The sequence below is a fragment of the Pygocentrus nattereri genome, chromosome 6 (assembly GCF_015220715.1).
Source record: "Pygocentrus nattereri isolate fPygNat1 chromosome 6, fPygNat1.pri, whole genome shotgun sequence".
Taxonomy (NCBI): Eukaryota; Metazoa; Chordata; class Actinopteri; order Characiformes; family Serrasalmidae; genus Pygocentrus; species Pygocentrus nattereri.
The window spans coordinates 20,779,532-20,799,819 of record NC_051216.1 but is presented as its reverse complement, the minus strand read 5'-3'; the positions used below and the strand labels follow the sequence as shown (position 1 = coordinate 20,799,819).

At 38.3% G+C, this 20,288-nt stretch overlaps 1 protein-coding gene across 6 annotated transcripts in view; it reads left to right on the top strand.

The window, feature by feature from the left end:
* Nucleotides 1-20,288, top strand: part of b3galt1b (UDP-Gal:betaGlcNAc beta 1,3-galactosyltransferase, polypeptide 1b) — a 110,295-nt gene that overhangs the window by 48,454 nt on the left and 41,553 nt on the right. For 5 of the 6 annotated variants that reach the window (XM_017692174.2, XM_017692173.2, XM_037539325.1 and 2 more), the window contains exon 2: nucleotides 7,777-7,826. The exons of the other annotated variant lie outside the window; for it this stretch is intronic. The gene's annotated coding sequence lies outside the window, so the exon portion shown is untranslated. The remainder of the gene's footprint in view (nucleotides 1-7,776; nucleotides 7,827-20,288) is intronic. 6 annotated transcript variants of the gene reach the window in all.

The following is a 20,288-nucleotide window of genomic DNA, read 5'->3' as shown; positions in this document are numbered from 1 at the left end:
AGAGAGAGAGAGAGAGGGAGAGAGAAACAAAGGGAGATATAGGTTCAGTTCTGTTCTGTCCATTTCCAAGGCCAAAACCTTGTCTTATTTTTATTTTTTTTGTTCCTGTATGAGGTAATACAGTAAATTTCTTTTTGGTAAGTGCAGTCTCTGCTGTCTTTCTGCTCCTGAGTCTTTTAATGGGTTTGTCAAGGTGGCCTCTGCTTACCAGCCTACCAGGCATTCTGCCTAATTGTATTTCCAACTTTCCTTCAGTCAAATTGTCGGAATTATTATTGCTCAGGGGTATTATTTGTGATTAAAGCAAATTGTCATTTTGTCCTTCAGAGTGTCTGATTGAAATACACAAAGAACGGTGCTCTAAAGCAAACAGTAGGCAGCTTTAAACTCAAGAAATAATGTTCAATCATTTCCACGTCCTAGCAGTACACTAATGATGAGTAATGTTGTGGTTTGAAACATATTTAAGGGTGCTATTTCTTTATGAGGATCATGAGCAGAGTGGAACGTGACCACACTCACTGAGACAAAATAGCATTTTCTAGCTATTGAGCCGTCAGAATAGGAATGGTCCATTTTACGCTTGACCTGTAGTGCTTAGGCTGATTTTAAAGATAGCAGTTTGTTAGTATGCTTTCAGAGCCTTGACTGATTCTCTGATTCCTGAGTGGAAGAGTGGAGAGGCATGTTCGATTTCTAAAAGGTTGATATCAAATTTGTGGAGGCCTGCATCTATCAGGCTGTCATACAACTGGGGCATGACTGTTGAAGTCACCATTACATTAAAGCACCCTCACAAATTTTATAAACATTTTTTAAATTTAGTTGCAGTGGAATATCCTAGATTTTTTGATCAATGGTTAAGTTGAATGTAAATCTGGATAAGTTAATAATTAATTGGACTAATTTTCAGTTATTGCTGTAAGATCTCAGCTTGTAGAATAGTAAGACATACAAGTTTTCAGTTGCTTTGCTGTGCACAGATAGAAGCCCCCATCATTGAGCTTTTCTGATCTCAAAACTTGCTCACCTGGTTCATATTCACCCTTTTGCCAAGCTTACTTCCTTGAGTGGGAGAAATGTGTGAGTAATTGTGTGATTCAGACGCAGTATGGGATCTAATTTCTACACGCTTTATCCTCATAAGCATACTTCCTCTTGGGTTTAAATCCCCTTTTTAGTCCTTATTATCTTCCTAATTTCACACTCATCCCAGTAATGAATTGTAGAGACTTTCATATTAACTAGTTCTTTAGGCTTGTGTATAATGCCTGAAAATGGCCTGTCCTATGTGGTGTGCACATACATTAAGGATATTCTAAAGGTAATTGCATCTGTGGGCTCTCATCTCTTTAATCCATCTTCACTTCTAGTTTGCTATGCACATTAACTCTTTAATGACAAGGCAAGAAAGCACATTTCTGCTTTTTAATCTACTGTTTGTCTTTAGTAATGTGACTTCTCAACACTTGTCAACATGAATTAAGAAAGATTGAAATTTCTGTAAAAACTTAATTAATAACTAATTATCAATAACATATTAATTAACTAACTGAGTGAAGAAATTGAATCTGGGTCTTGTGGTCAGATTTATCAGATTTCTCATTTTCCCATATTTCATTACTCTTCAACCAAGGTTAATAAAATTTAAAGATACAGTGAAAATAATGCACAAATTATTTTTGGGGAAGTCAAATATTTCAAAATTTAAAAACTTGTTGTTAGTATTTCATGGGATGACATATTCTTTAAACCCACTTATATCCAAGACATACATGACATAACTGATAAATTAAAAATAACTTGCTGGTCATGGCAGTATTTCTGCATTCCTTGTTAAATAGATGAAGCCTCTTGCTCACATTTATCTTTGTCTTTGAAAATCCAGAGGATTTAAAAGTTGCCAAAGGTTCTTATGTTTAGAGCATATGATCCATCTCTATTTTTCAGAGATATTAGAAAAAAATAACTATTCTTTATAAATGTCAGTATGGTTTTTGGAAAAATCACTTGACATATGCTCTGCTTCACCTGACAAAGTTACCTCTGCACTTGAAGGAAATGGATTTACTTGTAGTATTTTCATTGACCAAAAGTTTTTGATGCAGATAATCATTTATGTTAAATGTTTCATATCACATACAATTGGTTAAAAACTATACCTCAAACAGAAAGCGGTTTGTTTTTATAAAGGTTTGCTATTCCTGCCAAGCTAGATTACTCTGTGGAGTTCTACAGGGGTCTATTCTTGGACCATTATTATTACTTGCTTATAATAGACTTACAATAAGACTTGTCTAATGTCTCAAATATTCTTTCTACAATAAAGAAATTTATGGCACAACCCATCATTACTGTTGCTCACGAGGCAACACGGGTGTATGAACGTGTATAATTTCACATATGTTCATTACTTATGCACACACGTTGTTGATTTTGATATTATTATAGTTATTTAATGTCCCCTTTTTGTTATGTCCTGTATGTAAATTTGTCTTTTATTTAATATTGTGATATTTTAATAATATTTAGGTGGGTTTTTCAAGGTTTTTTTTACTCTCCCTGCACTGTATATTACTTGTAATTTTTGTATTTTTTGTCTGTGTTTTAAATTTTGCAAATAAATTAACAAAAAAAACACACCACCTGGTAAAAAAAATGCATTTAGTAATACCCTATTCAAGTAAATCAAGTGTAGCATCGATCACTTGTGTATTCTTACTGTCTTTCATCACGTTTTTCTCTCACCTCCCTCCATTCTGTCCCATCACTCTTCCTCCCTCTTTCTGTTATCTCTCTCCTCTCCTCACCCCCCACCTGCACCCCTTGTCCTTGAAGGAAAAATGTGTAAAAGGTTGAGAGAGGGAGAGGTGCTGAGAGAGAGAGAGAGAGAGAGAGAGAGAGAGAGAGAGAGAGAGAGAGAGGGGTTCTTGCTGTATTTACCTCCTCCCATCATGGCTCACTCCTTTCTTCTGTGTGTGCTCTGAATGGAGAATTTCACAGCTGTTCAGTTCTTCAGTCAGCGCCTGTGAGCCAGAGACGCAGGAAGGTGTTTTGACTTAAGTGACGTCTGGCAAAATGACACAGAACGTGCCAGAACATGCTATATTGTGACATACAACTGACACCTCAAAACAGCTGATGCACAAAATACTCACTCTGCTCTAAATTAACATTATGTAAATGAGCTAAGCAATGACCAGTCAGATCTTTGACATGTGGTGCCATAGCCAGTTTTGTCACTCTCAAAGCCAAGCTATACAATGAGGATTCAATAGTCAAACTCGCACTGAGTGGGAGAAATATTATAGTTGAATTTTTTTGATTAGACAGTATCAGGCCACTTTCCAGTCAATCAACTACAACTTCCACTAAACATTTGCTCTAGAAATCCAGGGTTGCTGTAGCTCCCTCAGCAACCTTCCCAGTCTGCCATGAGCTTTTTTCTAATAAGTATCTCCAGAACTTTTAGCATATTTCGTAAACATAATCAACTTAGACTATGAAAAATGTTGACTGTAGTTCATCAGCTTGATCTCACATTAAAAATATGAGTGAGAGCAACTTTTCAGTTAGGTAAAATATTTAATCAGAAAACCTCAAACACAGCACTTTTCTAGATGTGTCTTCATGCTTAGAAATAAAGATGTCACAAAAGGTTCTTTGGCTCGATGGATTTTCCTACTACTGTACATTCCAACTGTATATCCATTTAGGACCCTTTATTAAACGTGTAGTGTAGATAACATATATTCCTATTTCTGTGTAAACTCAAGCTGACTAAAAAAAGATAATTTTTGTTCATCTTCACCAAGAATAATTCTAAAAGGAATAATACATACTTGAGTGTATTGATTTTGGTTGTTCTGGTTGTTTTGTTTTTCTGACAATTGTCCGAACCACAAAAACATTTCACAGTATTCTATGGTAGAGCTAGATGCTAGATTTTTGAGTCCAGTATAGTTATTGATTTGTTGGGGCCTCCTAGTTTAGCAATCATCAATATAGACCAATAATTCCCAAGCAATCTTGGACTGTGCAAAATTGCTGTGTTAGCAGATCCAAGGCAAGCAGACGAAGGGGGAGCTAGTACTAGTGGGCTGTACATTAAAGAGATAAAACATGATGGAAAGAAAATAAACAAAAAGCTTTTCCTTGGCATTTTTTTGGCTGCCACTAGGGAGTTGTCAGAGCTTATGGTGGGATTTGACATTTAGTTTGTGTGACACAGTTCTCCTGAGAAAGAAATATGGTGAAAAGGAGTAGAGTGTGTTCTGAATATCTCTTGATTGGCTGGAGTGGCTCCATGTGTGTTGATTGCACTAAGAGACCAAGGTGTGCTTCCAGCCTCGCCGCTGGGGAGCTCTCCATGGTGATGGCCCACCTAAGGTGCGCTCCCAGGGCCAGAGCTGAAAACGGTCCACGGTGCCGAACTGGCACATTCTACCTGTGGTGGTCAGCCTCCTCTCAGCAATGCATGCTCATTAATAGCAGTTTAGCAATAGCGAAAGGAAAGAATAGTGCTTAAAAATGAGGCAGCCTTGTGGTTGGAAGAACAAAGATACGTCAGTTCAGCTAATATACAGCAACTGAATGTGCTGTGACGTCAATTTCATTGCATCCTGTTCAGCTTGTTCATCTTGAATGTTGAAAATGATGAGCCTGTGTTAGAAATAAAAAGCTGTCCATGGTGCTGAACTGTCACGTTCTACATGTGGTGGCCAGCTTTCTCTCTGCACTGCATGCTTATTAATAGCAGTTTAGCGAAACTAAAAGGAAGGAATAGTACTTAAAAATGAGTCAGCTTTGTTGTTGGAAGAACAAAGTCAAGTCAATGCAGCTACTATTCAGCAACTGAATGTGCTGTTACTTCCTGACGAGAAATATCAGCCTGTGCTTGTGTTAGAAATGTGTGTATTTTACATAAAAAAAATAAAAATCAGGTTAATTATGTATGCTCATATTGCCTAAATGTTACTGCCAAATGGTCTACAGTACCAGATATTAGGATTATGTGGACAAAATAATAGCTACTAATAATAATAGCTGCTTACATCAAATCTGCAAGAAGGCCTACAAAAACAAATATATATATATATATATATAATGAGATCCTTTAAAAGCTTCTCAGGGTGAGGCCGATTTCTTTGTAATAGTAACCCCTATTGCTTTACACATTTTACATATAACACTAACAGTAATGCTGTATTTAATATGTTGATAGTAGGCGACGCCAAAAGATGTTCCGTTGTTTTGCAATGATGTAAAATTTAAGAGTTCAATTTTAGAGCCATGAATGCCAAACATCTCATCGTTGAAGTCCAGGATCACCCATTATTGTACAACTAACTTTGTTGTCACTGTGCCAAGCAATTTTACGTGCTAAGGGCAGGGGCATAGACGCAGAGCAGGTTGGATAGGTTAATCACAGGGGTACCCAATTGAGTAGAGAGAGTATTTATTGAGCAGATTTTTAAAAATAATTCAATTTGATTTGATTTCTGTGAGTGCTGTTATTATATTATAGCCAATCAAATCATTATGCTCTCCCCCAAGCTCCTGTTTTTTTCTTTGCCTTTGTACATCTCTGCTGTCTGATTTTAACTTGGTATTGTTGTCTAAATTGGGCAAATTGATTTGCTATTGTTTGTATCAACACAGGGTGGAAGCATTGGAAGTGGTAGGATGATGACTGCACAGTTGTCAGCTATAGCCTGTAGCAACATGTTATGACCTTGCGAGACAAACCATGTTTGGAAATTGGATCTACTAAGTTCGCCTACTCACTTACTTAGGGATTTACACTGCATTGAACATTTGAACAGAGTTCAATTGGAGATAGTGTAGAGTAAATCTGCCTCAGTGTTCGCAAAACGTCCTTCAGGTTGGACTGTCTGTGATGATGTTTTCACTTAAATCAAAAAGTATAGGATGGTTTGTTCTTCAGGAATGTCTTATGTAGCCTGTTTCTCCTCAATCTCCCCTTAATAGCTCATACCTCCTGTTTAACATTCATAAGATTGGAACTCCCACATTTGAATGCATTACCTGCCCATATCTGTTTGTATTGTATTTTACTGTAACCTTTTTCTGCAGGGGCCATGTGTGGAGTCATCTCAGTTGGTAGCCTCACTCCCAGACTCAGTCCTGCTGCCCTGCCACTGTCAAAAAAATAAATATGATGAATCTACCTCTTTAATTACCCTGCAGTTTCATGCCAGCAGTCATCAGCTGTCAGCAGCAATTAATATCTCAGCAATAACTGTTCCTCTTGGCAAAGTTTAAAAAAGAATGAATACATCATGTTGTGAGTAGTGGTTAATAACATTGTTTACTGTCATTGCCACAGCAGCTGAGGAGCTTTGTGAAATTAGAATTAAGTGGAATTCCACTTCAGTTTTCCAAAACGTGATTCCATTAACGCTAAGCCTTTATAAGCGAGGCTCTGAGAAGTGTGCACATTCATCATTGCAAAAGACAGCTTATTTACAAAAGAGTGCACTGAACTGATTATTCAAATATCAGCCTGCTGAAGGAGTGGAAATATTTGAAGAGGCTGTAAATTATTATATGCAATGTAAAGACTGCACATCCCCTGACAGTTCAATCATAGATGCATGTTATCCACATGAAGTTTATTTATCTATTTATTCATAGAATGAAGAGGAAAAAACAGCCATGATGGCAGTATAATGTTTTGTGTCAGCACTGTTGGGTGTACAGACATAATAATCAGGTCAAAAACTGTTTCATTAGGGAAGACTCTGTCTGACCTTTCTGTGACAAGGGCTGTAGCATTCTAATTTCCCATGAAATAGCATGCATCAATAAGTTTGACATTTACATTGGCGGAAAGCAGAATGTGTTGCCAGTATTGAAACATAGCAGCGAAGAGAAGGGAAAAGCCCAGGATTACCCGAATTAGACTTAATGGAAGAAGGGAACATGAATAACACATTAATGTAGCCTAAATTTTTTATACATTATAAGAGTCAGCTATGCCTATCTTTTGGTCTCTGGACCAATAAAAATGTGTTGGTCATGGTAAAAAATGTGTATTAATTGTTTTTCATCTGATTTCTCTTAATGACTGTAACTAGCCAATTTCACATAAATTCAGTATGTTGCTGAAAGACTTATTAGCTTTTTTCCCCATTTATTTTTCTCCTGTTCCATTCGAGTAAATGGGCTGTCTACTGTAACACAGCAATACATGCATGCGTATGAAGTTCTCTGTAGTCCTGTGAAGTGGAAAGCACATAGGAAAAAAGTCCTGGGACCAAGCAGAAGCTTAGAGGAAAATGTGAAGCACATGGATGATAACAGACAGGATATGAAGAGCTCCTTTCAGCAATAGGTCTTCTTATTTTAGGACACAACCTCCGTTCACTTAGACCAGACTACATCAATCTCAGCAGTGTGGCTTCATGGAGACAGGTCACAGTGGGCCTTCCAAACAAACCAAGCCTAATAATCAATTGTTCCAGTCACAGACTCTGACAGACTCATGAAAGAATGCAGTCATTCATCCCCCATCCATCTTTCTCTTTGTCATCCTTTCTCTGTGATCTCTGTCTTACTCTGTGTTGCCAACCTCCTCCTTTCTCTCTCTCTCTCTCTCTCTCTCTCTCTCTCTCTCTCTCTCTCTCTCTCTCTCGCACTCTCTCTCTCTCTCTCTCTCCCACTCTCTCTGATCTGCTATGTCTTCTGTCTTTCTATGTATGCTTGTCATTGTCTCAAACACTTTCTAACAACCTCTAACCTCTGTCTTCACAGATCAGCTGAGGAGGGTGGTCATGGAGTGGAGAGTGCCGCAGATATTTGAGGTACAAGGTCACATTCTGTTTCTAAAAAAGCTGACTTCTGCTATTCAGTCTCTCTCCACATGGCAGTGTCATGCTTAATGATTACACTGTCTAAGGTAATTTAATTAAATCCTCAGAATCTGTGGCAAACTGTTGTAAACCCAAGATGCAGCCTTGCAGTACAGTAAGGGATATAAAAACATCTTGAGTGTTGGATTATGAGTTGCATGGAATCAAAGGATAAATGTCATTTCAAGTATTTTATGTCTAAATACAGCACTCTTCAGAATTATTGTAAATATGCAAAAAGGCTAAAGGAAAAACGTTGTTGTTTATGTTATCAGTTTGATTTTACACTTAAAGCACTTAACTTCTTGTTTCGCATGAGTATAAATGTGAAGTGATGTGCAGCCCAAACACTATTAGTCATCCGTCATCATAGAAATGATCAGAAAACACAAATAAATCAGTAGCTTCACACCATCTCCACTGTTCGGACAAACAAGACGTTTCAAAGCACTGGAGCTGTGAGGAAACTGTTTAAAAGAGAACACAAACCTCCACAAACAGTGGATGATTTGTTCAAAAGGCAGCATTTTCTTCTAGGCCCTTAACGGGGACAGTAAAGGACTTGGTGGCATCCAGGGTCACCAGGTCTTTAAAATTAGTTAGTCATTGCCTCTATGCCAACAAAGTAAGAAAGGCTCTCAAGAGGCTTTTTTATAAAATCCCTGGACATGTGATGAATATTTAGTTTTTTACTAATTTCAGGGGGGAGGTAGCTATGCTCACAATGCAGACTGAGCTAGATATCAGCTATAAAACCCAATCTTCAGTTATCATGTTGAAGTGTTGCCTAGTGCAGGGGTCAACAACCCAAAAGTTAAGAAGAGCTATTTTGTCCTTTCAACAAAAAGAGCCACAACATTTTATGTCCATGTTATTGAAGTAACGTTTTACTGTCTTGGTTGTAAATATGTCTCAGCACAAGTTTATGTCCTGACATAGGCCAGATTATACACTTTCAGAAAAAAAGGTACAACACTGTCACCGGGGCAGTAGCCTTTTTGTCACTGTAGTGGTACCCTCAGGGGTACATGTCAGTACCTTTAGTCAGGGAACATAACTGTACCATAATCCATTGAAATGATATTTTCTAAGTTGTACTGGCTGAACACACCCCATCTCATCTCCAGGCTTTTTATTTTATTCTTCTGTTTTAAACATTAGTTTATAAAAAGATACAAATGTTCACTTTTTTCCTCTAGGAAAAACTTATTTAAGGTGCACAGTTGGACCTTAAAACCGCTGTTGCACCTTCGAGGGTACACTTACATTGTTTGTACCTTAATGAACGAATCATGTACCAGGATGGTACCTTTATTTCTAACAGTGTAATATAATCAAAAATGTAGATTTACTTTGCTCTACTTTAAGCTTTAGCTCAGCTGTAGCTGGTTTTTTCACATCTCCAGGAAGAAACTTTTCCTTACAGAGGCTTAAGTCAGCTTGTCATTCAGTAGCTTCTTTTTCATATTTTCCTTTCCACCTTAATTGTTGCATTAGATGCCAGAATGCAACTTCCACACCAGTGTTTGACAGTTGCAGATTAAACATTTTAGGAAACCAGCTGGAGGTGCCTATATGTGCAAATAAGTCCATTTATCTCCAAATCATCAATGTTCATCTTAAACCTTTCTTTCAACCTTAAACTGTTATCTGTGTTGCTATGTGACCAAAAGTCTACGCACTGATCTTCAGGTTAAAGATTGGTGAGTTAGCAGTTATAGGCCACAGTAACTACTGTGTTTTATACCATTTATTGCGAAAACTGTGTTAGAATGATCATCAGAGGTTTATTTTACTGCAGAAGATGATTTTTATAATTCTGCTGTGGAGCCACAGCAGGTTAGTAAAAGAGTCACGTGTTGCAGACCCTTGGCCTAGTGCCTGAGCACGTCACCAACAGATCAGTTTCAGATAAGCGAGTACTAAGGATGCTGAAGAATCTCAAAAAATTGTTGATATGTGTTCTTGCACCTCATATAACATTAGACAGTTGTTGGTGTTGGCAAGGAGAGGGTGTACTCAGTGTGGGGCTGCCTGTAGTTGTGACACCTTTTGATATTTAGAAGAAGAAAATCATCTTTGTTTCTGAAGAGTTTAGTACAAGTCAGTTTAACTGTGATGATCTTGCAGTGGTGCCATCAAGAGTTTTTATTTATGTGCTGCACAGAAAGAGCCTTTTAAACAGCACTGTTTATGAGATTGGGTTTGTTTGAAGGTTGACCTTCAGACATTGCTTCTTACCATCAGTTCTCTCTTGCATTTGCACGTTGTGCCACTCAGACTAATTCAAAGGCCTTTAACAGCTCTTGTCTCTTAATTTCTAGTCATTACCACAGGGCACTGGCCAGAATCACTTGAATAACAAATTATTTATATTTCCTCATTAGAAATGCTGGCTTCAACTGCATCGAGTGCACACTTGGAATAATGCAGGCAAAATGGCTCACACTAACTGTATTAGAAATTTAATTTGTGTTGGCTAATTAAGCTTCCCAAAAACTTGACCAAGAGCCCCCTTTTTTTTTCTTTCATTATCATATGAGAGCATATAAAAGGATACATTTTTTGGGATGATGAAGATGATCAGTTAGTGATATGAAAATATATGGTAATGGTGCTGTGTGGGTTAACCATACGACTTATGGCCGTGAGTATGCTGTGGTGGTATGATCCCCAGCTGGCTCGCTGGAACAATTAGCATTCATTAAAACACCAGGAGTGCTTTAGGAGTCTCATCTGCGCTGAGCTCTCATTTCACTCGCTTTAAAAACTCATTGTCTAAAAATGGAATGGTGCAAATTGCGTTGGCTCTGTCATCTGTCAGCAGAGGGGTTTTCTTCTAACCACCATGCTTATAGTTTTGGTCATTAGTATTATTTAGGTTTGTGTCATGTGCTCATGCACAGAAGATACTGCTGGCAGTGTTGAATGTTCTCTGGTGCCTTAAATGCTACTTAGTATTGATTTGGTGCAACCCCAGCAAGTGGAATTTTTAGAGACCGATTTAGTTTTCTTCAGCACTCACAGCTTTTAGAAATCACATTATTTCCAAGCATTTTGTCCAAAGATTCATTAAATATATGCAGTGAAGTTAAAATGGTAAATCAAAGCATCAGGGACATTTAAGTTTGCTTTTGAACGCTTCTGACAGCCTGAAAACACAATACGTCATGGCCTCATATTTTTCCACTGACCTCATAAACACTTAAAACTCCTTTTTCAGAGGAGCGACTTGAATTAGCGCATAGTAGTAGCAACCCTGTGCTCAGCTGTGTGTCTGTGTGTGTACCTTAATCATAGTAATCCTTACATTCTTTATTTCCTTCTGTTTATTCTCAGTAGCTCTGCTGAAAAGAGTGGAATTGATTTTGACACACGACATCAGGAATGTGGAGTTATTTATGCTCATATTAAGTGATTCACCAAACAAGGCTTTTGTAAGGCAGTGGTTTGGTCATTCCTTTTAAAACATGTTTACAGGTATTTTGGATATTCAATATTCGTAAGTGTTGTATGCTTTGACAGTTTATTCAGTTTAATGGCAAGGGGTTTCATCTAGCAGTTGCCGACATGGCAAAAATGACATCATGATACAAACATTTTCATGATACATGATATGTATGACAATATTTGCTTGTTTTAGATGTTTGCTTAGTTGAAGTATACAGTGATTTGTATTTCACATACTATGGGGTGAGTCAAGAGTCACAAGATGCTGTTTTATTTCAGAAACAAAAGGGAAAATGACATCTGAATACCCCAGCATGTAATGGATGAGGGGGCCTATCTTTTAGGCTATGTCCAGAACATGGCCGCCATCTTGAAAGCTGCCATATTGGCTCAAGGGCAATTTTTTCCAATGGGAAAGTGGTCATGTAGCATATCAAAGAAGACCAGAATTGTCTCAGAAATTGATTGCCACAATCAGAATCAGAATCTCTTGTGGTTCATATCGACACACAAAGTTGCAACAAAAACTGGGAACGTTGCGTGTGATGCACAGTTATTTGACCTGTTCAGTGTGCTGTCCCTGGTGCTGAACACAGAGCTGAAGGCGCAGGATCCAGTCGTTATGAACCCACATGAGAATCTCTGGAGAAATGCTGTCGCAAGCCTCCACAATGCGGTGCTGAAGGTGGTGTTTGTTGCAGATTTTCTCAGCATACACAATTTATTTGAGATGACCCCAGAGATAAAAGTTGAAAATAGAATAAAAAATAAAATAAAATAAAACAGCGTCCTGTGACTTTTGACTCCAAATTTAATTGTGCTCTATTTGCAGTGAAACATGCAGTTGTTCAATGTAAGTACTGATTTCCACTGAAAGCTCAGAAAAGCATGTGGTGGCAAGTGATGTAGTCATGCTTTCGTAGAAAAGGAGTGTCCAAGAAAGACCAGGTCCTTTATGAGTAAGGATTTGGGTTTGAGTAAGGGTTTGAGGCTTGCTACTTTGCCAGAAGAAAAATCTAACTGTTTAAAACCAGTGATAATCAACAAACAATAGCAAGTGTTTTAGGTATATCAGTGTATAATATCATCAGAAATATATCATCAAAAAGCTGAATGTCTGTGCTCTACAGTATCTCAGACCGCACTGCATCAAAAACCGGCCTGCTTCTGTGATTGATTTCACCACAAGCGCTTAGGAATATTTTTACAGTCCATTGTCAATAAACACCGTTTGTAGTATAGTTAAGGCTTTACTATACACAAGAGAAGCCATTTGTCAACAATGTCCAGACTTCTCTGGCCTTGAGCTCATCTGAAACAGACTGATACACAGTGGAAACATGTATTGTGGTCCAATAAGTTTACTTTTTATATTGAATATGGAAATAATAGACATAATGGTCAAATAATGTTCTCTGGGTGAAAAAAGAAAAAGTCCTTCCAGATTGTTATCAATGTAAAGTTTAAAAGCCAGGGTCTGTCATGATATTACGGGGGTAGAAAGTACCCGTGGCATGGGTAACTTGGACATCTGTGAAGGCCCCATTAACACTGAAAGATAAAGCATCAAATTTGAATGAGTGTGTATATTTACCAAAAAAATAAAACAAAAGAATTTACCATTCACTGCTTTTTGTTTTTGTCATTTCACATTTCAACTTTTTGTGGAATTGAGATTTGTAATTTATCATGTGTGCAGTATTATTATATTGACCATCCCTGGTTTTAACCAACAAAAACAGATCCAGAAATTCATTTCAAAATGCAGAACAGATATTGCAGTTACTGACAACGACAAGTCCAAATATTTGTGAAACATGTTATTTTTAATAGAATGTGACTTTTTGTCATTGTATATTCAATTTTGTGAATGAGGAGGCTGCCACCAGACACTGTCTCAGTAGGATATTTTACTTACAGCAGACCTGTATGTGAGTGTGAGTGTTATTGACTGGAACAGCAGTATGTGTGATGCTGTTGAACGGCAAGTGATTCCTCTGCAGCACCATGCTACTGCTCTCCTATCACTCTCGCCTCTTGCAGGATTAATGGCCTTTTTACCACCGCTCTCCCCTTACTTTTAATCTATTCGTCAATAACCCTGATCAATTGGATGGAAATTATAGCGGCTAATTAAAGAAATGCACATTAACTGAGTCCTTCGGGAAAACAGAGAGCAAATTCCCCCTAAGCCAGCAATAGTGGCATTTCTGTGAGAACTAATTCTTCACCAGGCCAGGGCCCTTGTTTATTAAGTATGTTGGTGTAAGCTCTGGTCTGTGACCATGTATTCATTATGCTGTATTCATGTATTCAAAGGCAACGATGATCCTAGATCAGCACTCTTATTTGGGGATTTGCTAAATACGGGTTCAGGGCTTGGCGCTCTGTTCGTTAAGCAACAGCAGGACTAGTCATCCAAGGCTATGCATAGCCTAGCCTCTGCACAATCCATTGATTTCATTACAGTTGAAGTGTAGTTAAACAGCTTCACAGTTTTTTGGGGTTTTTTTTCACAGATTTTTGTATAATCCAATGATTGCGAAATTAACAAAGTCATTTAGAGTGCTTTGTTGTCAGATACTCATTTCTAGAGAAGGTTACTGAATCTGAATTGTTCATAGTGGTGATGATAAGAACCAGACACTCAATGTGCTTAATGCATTTATATTTAAATTTACATTCACACACATTTGGTAGATGCTCTTACCTAGAGTGATTTACAGTTTAATCATATTATAGAGCCAAGTGATTGTAGTGTTAGAAGTCTTATTGTCATAAGCTGAAGGACTCTTACTGGTATAACATGATGTGTGGGGGTGGGGAATCAAACCTGCCATTTGGGGCAACCATGGTTTTTAAAGCTGCCTCTTAAGTGGTGACATGAAATGCTTGCAAATATATTGCCTGTCTTTTTAAGTGTGTATGTATTGCTTCATTTTGCCATAGAAGGCTCTAGCTTCACTAGAACACTAAAGGATTCAGTGGATTTCTCAAGGGCACAATGTTACAGGTGCATGGTATGTGCCTTGACTTGTCATCATGTATTAACACATGCTTATGGCTCTAGGAGCTTGCCCTGCTGGACATGCTGTTTTGTGCGTGGGATTGATTGGAGTCTTTAGGAGTCTGATTTGCTTTGAATCCAAAGGATTGTATGAGTGACCTAGGGAAAAATGATTTTGCAGAGTCATTGACCTTGAAGTGAGATTACATTTAGAAAGCTCTGAGAAGTACAGCCCGCAGAATTCTGTAACCACCGGCTGAATGGATAATGAATAATGCACCATAGGCGCAGTCTCTTATGCCCCAGCCCTCCTGAGAATGTGGACCTCTGTCTCCAGTTGGTCCTCATCTCCCACAGCACCGCTTACAAGACAGCAGCTCTGCAGGGTTGCAAAAAGAGTGGAACTAATCATGGAAAATAGCCCTTTCATGTCACCAGTGAAGCAGGGGCAAGTAGACCAGCTGTACTGTGACGTGCCTACAGTTATACCACCATTTAAAGTTGGAAATCACAGTTCAAATGTTTGAGTTTGCTTTTTTTTATTGTTTAAATAATATTAAGACACTTTTGTTGAAGATACATGTGCCAAAGGATTCAAGTGTGATGCTGCTACTCTAAAACTTTTTAAGGTTTTAACTAAATAGTAGGAAGCTGGTAAATACTAAGATAGGTTGGATGTGTCCTCAATGATGAACAGCGCTGTGGATGGTTCTATAATGACTGAGAAAGCTGTATGACTCTGAATGAAGCTGACCCTGCGAGAATCTCACATAAACTTTTTAAAAAGTTAACTATTTTCTATACACCAGACATGGATTAAGTTTTAATCCTGGGCAAAATTTCAGTGTTAACAGGGAATTCCCATTGGAAATTAATTTTAGCCTAGGCTAAGGACTAGGCTAAAATTCTGGATCTGAGAAACTAACCCAGTATGTAAATCCAAACTGGCTTTTGGGCTTTTATAGTAAGGAAATCCTATTTATGAAATACAGCCTTTGGATAGTTCTGGCTTTGCTGGTTTATTTATATTGGCAATACTTATTTCTGAATGCCTCTAAACATGCTGTTTATTTTGTATTATGTTGTGCTGCTCTTAAATTTACACTTGCAGATGCATTGAGGCACTGCTTTTATGGCTGAAAAAAGCCGCAGGGAAGCATTGTTTAAGTTTAAGATTAAAGAGATTTCAAACTGAGTGGCAAAGCACAAAATAATCAGCAGTTCATCAGTCCCCAGGCTTCAAACCCAACAGCAGCAGTTGATGTATTTATTTAGACGGATCAATATGAAGTGGAGGCAAGTCAGTTGATTTAATGAGTTCTTTACATTGACATCACAGTAAATTATTGAAGAAATTTCACGTCCCACCCATAACTTAAATTATCCCACCCAAATCTGTGTCTGCCTGTCTGTCCATGCGTCTCTCTGTCTTAATCATTCTGAGGCAATTATGCTGTTCTAAAGTTACCCTCTCTGGGTCAGGGTGGGGTCAGTGCTGTTTAAAAGGTCATTTGTCTGTCAGGGAAACAGTAAATTGCTAGTAAGATGTATGGTACTGAGGAGAAGGTAACGTTAGCATGGAATGACTTTCAGTAATGCTCAATCCATCTGCTGAGCTTTTAAAGATATCAAGGACAATTTAAAAAAGAAATTCTCTGTTGTTTTCACTTCTGTCTCCAGCTGCTTGAAATGTTCTTCTACCAAAGGTTCAGCTAGGACTTCAGTGGCGTCGGTATATTAAAACATGATGCAGCAAGACCAGAGAACAGACCTTAGATGAATAGCGTCATATCCAAATCACTTATTACTGTTCTCTGCTAGCTTTAGGGGAAATTGCTTCTGATAGCCTTAGGGCAAATGATCACAGATTCATTTTGTTCTTGTACAGCACTGCCAGATGAGTTTTTCAAGGAGAGCGTGTCACTTTGACATGAGCCGTTGTAACGAATTCAGGGGCATTCTGGTTTCTGCTTGTTTGACAAATTGAAGTTGCTGTGATAATGCATTGAAAAAGGTCAGTGAAATTCTGACACTCAGAATTTCTCACATGGCCTACTGCATACTCTAATACTACAGCTGACAAAACTGACCTCTTTGGTAGTTCATAAAGGCATTAGTGAAATTTCTGAATATTACTTGTTCATATTCTCTTTAGTCTTCATTTATTTCACAAGTCTTTTTGCTAGCTTGCACTGTTTAGAATTCTGCCTCTGAAAATAATGATAAAAGGAGAATCGATTTTTACCGTTACAGTTTGAAGTGGAGGTGTTTCTCTTGATAAAGAGGATGAATGAGTTTTAAAGGCATCAGTGCTGGAGCAGAAGCAGACATTTGATGATGAGCTGTGGAAGGGAGAATGTTGGCTCCTGGAATGAAATGAAAAAAAGCATTCCCGTGTGGCTTTTTTCTTCTTGCTCTCTGCCCCTCCTCACTCTCTCCTTTGCTCTGCATTCACACAGGCTCACACACTAGCATTACAATTTGCTGATCACAGTTTAGAGACTGCCATACGGCTTCCTGCAGTCACACACTCACGCGCAAGTTATTATTCACAATGCATCCGTAGCTTCTCATTTACAAGTCTCTCACCCTGCTATGCTCATGTCCAGTCTGCATATGTGTATGCATGTATATAAAAAGAAAGACTCCTTGAGATGGCTAGGTATAGAGGAAGAAAAGAAAGTGGAGAGTGAAGAGGACACTCATCCCTGGGGCTAGCCCAATTATGTACCCCAAATGCTGAACCAAGGCCCGGCACCTCCAGTCTTTTGCACAGTTGGTTTGGCCATCTGCTCACAGAGGCGGGCTTTATCAACCAAGAGCAACAAGAACACATGATCAACACAATGCATGCCATCATACACTTATAGATTCAAGAGGGTTCTTTCCACTGTTTACCAAATTTCTCACTGGACATGCTCAAGTTGTTGAGGGTCTGTGGTCCCAGCACTGCCAGAGAGGGCCAGCTCTTCATGATTTGCCTTACACTCTTACCTTACCTTGCTTTACCTTACAAAATAAAGGTGCCAAACAGAGTCATGTGGATTGATGCCATAGAAGAACCACTTTTCTTTCCCTTAAAAGCCTTTTAGAGGTTGGTTCTGCTCTTGGAAATGAGAGCTGTTAGCGTGAAGAACTTTTTAAAGTTTAAAGAACCTCCAAATAATGTAAAGGTCCTGTACTAATTAAAGGCCTGCCTTATTCCAATCCAGAGTTTCACCTTTATATGTACACTTATATGCAGCAATAGGTATCTCACAAGTTGAGTCAGGTTAATCTAATTTTCCAAATAGCTAACAGTTCGTTGTTTTAAAAAAACACTTTTTCTCCAAATGCAATACATTGATTACTTCCTTTGTCCACATTTCATATTTTGGTACTGACTCTAGTTTCCACATTTGTAGTACAGCCCCATTTCCAAAATAGTTGGAATGCGGTGCAAAAAGGAAATAAAAATAGAATGCAAATCGTGTGCAAATCAAACCATGCTGTTGTAATATATGCAGAATGTGGTATGACATTGTCTTGTTGAAATAAGCAAGGCCTTCTCTGAAAGACGTTGTCTGGATGGCAGCATGTGTTGCCAAACGTATCTATTGTTCAGCATTATTGGTGCCTTCACCGATGTGTAACTCACCCATGCCATGTGCACTAATGCACCCCTATACCATCATGAATCCTGGCTTTTGAACTGTGCACTTATAACAAACTGAGTGATCTTTAGCCTGGAGGCCACAGTGTCAATGACTTCCAAGCAGAATTTCAAATGTTGATTCGTCGGACCACAGGACACTTTTCCACTTCACCTCAGTCTTTTAAATGAGCTCGGGCCCAGAGAAGGTGACATTTCTGGATCTTGGTTCTATATGGTATCTTCTTTATGTTTCAGAGTTTTAACGACAACCTTTGTTCACAGGCAGTGGCATTTAGAAATGTTTCTGAGCCCATGCAGTGATTTTCTTCTCCAGAATCATGTCTGATTTTAATGCAGTGCTGCCTGAGGGCCTAAGCCTTGTCATATTTTCCTTTAAACTATGCTTTATATGATTTGCATATTATTACATTGTGTTTTTACAGTGGGGTAAAAAAGTATTTAGTCAGCCACTGATTGTGCAAGTTCTCCCACTTAAAAAGATGAGAGGTCTGTAATTTTCATCATAGGTACACTTCAACTATGAGAGACAAAATGAGGAAAAAAAAATTTAGAATATCACATTGTCTGATTTTTAAAGATTTTATTTGCAAATTATGGTGGAAAATAAGTATTTGGTCACCTACAAACAAGCAAGATTTCTGGCTGTCACAGACCTGTAACTTCTTCTTTAAGAGGCTTCTTTGTCCTCCACTCATTACCTGTATTAATGGCACCTGTTAGACCTTGTTATCTGTATAAAAGACACCTGTCCACAACCTCAAACAGTCACACTCCAAACTCCACTATGGTGAAGACCAAAGAGCTGTCGAAGGACACCAGAAACAAGCTTGTAGACCTGCACCAGGCTGGGAAGACTGAATCTGCAATAGGCAAGCAGCTTGGTGTGAAGAAATCTACTGTGGGAGCAATAATCAGAAAATGGAAGACATACAAGACCACTGCTAATCTCCCTTGATCTGGGGTCCACGCAAGATCTCAGCCGTGGGGTCAAAATGATCACAAGAACGGTGAGCAGAAATCCCAGAACCATACGGGGGGACCATCATATGGTCAGATGAAACCAAAGTAGAACTGTGTGGTACAAACACAACTCGTCGTGTTTGGAGGAGAGTGAATGCTGAGTTGCATCCAAAGAACACCATACCAACTGTGAAGCATGGGGGTGGCAACATCATGCTTTGGGGCTGTTTCTCTGCAAAGGGACCAGGACGACTGGTCCGTGTACATGAAAGAATGAATGGGGCCATGAATTGTGAGATTTTGAGTGCAAACCTCCTTCCATCAGCAAGGGCATCAAGGGCAACAAAGGAGTGGCTTCGTAAGAAGTATTTCAAGGTCCTGGAGTAGCCTAGCCAGTCTCCAGATCTCAACCCCATAGAAAACCTTTGGAGGGAGTTGAAAGTCTGTGTTGCCCACCGAGAGCCCCAAAACATCACTGTTCTAGAGGAGATCCTCATGGAGGAATGGGCCAACATACCAGCAACGGTGTGTGGCAACCTTGTAAAGACTTACAGAAAATGTTTGACCTCTGTCATTGCCAACAAAGGATATATAACAAAGTACTGAGATGAACTTTTGTTATTGACCAAATACTTATTTTCCACCATTATTTGCAAATAAATTCTTTAAAAATCTGACAATGTGATTTTCTAAATTTTTTTTTTCCTCATTTTGTCATAGTTGAGGTCTACCTATGATGTCAATTACAGGCTTCTCTCTCATCTTTTTAAGTGGGAGAACTTGCACAATTGGTGACTGACTAAATATTTTTCCCCACTGTATTTACATTTTGCACAGCATCCCAACTTATTTGGAAATAGGGTTGTATAATTTTTTTTTTGCAATAACCATGCTAAAGAGAATGGCTTACCATTCATGTTTCTCCATGGTTACTGAGTTGTTAGTTGTTCCCAAAGCAGCGCAAAGTGAATTAGGTTTCTGTTCATTTCTAAATGCTTCTGACAGGCAATTAAATATACTGGCTCAAAATGTCTGTAGCTTACTACATGTCCATAATTAATGTATCAGTGTACCTTCTATGGCATTACATTTGTTACATCTGTGAAGCTTAGTTTTCCAGAAGTACAATTTATGCAGGGTTTTAAACTTGACTAATTATATTTTATATTTATTGTGCAATTATCAGATTTATCAATTATTATTTTTTTAATATTAGGCAAGTCTTATTTTTGAGGATTATTTTTATTAATGACCAACTACAGTGCTCTCGGTTAATACAAAATGTTAATAATCCTCAAACATGAATGTTTAAGAAAAAATAAAGTGAGGTATTGGCTTTCTG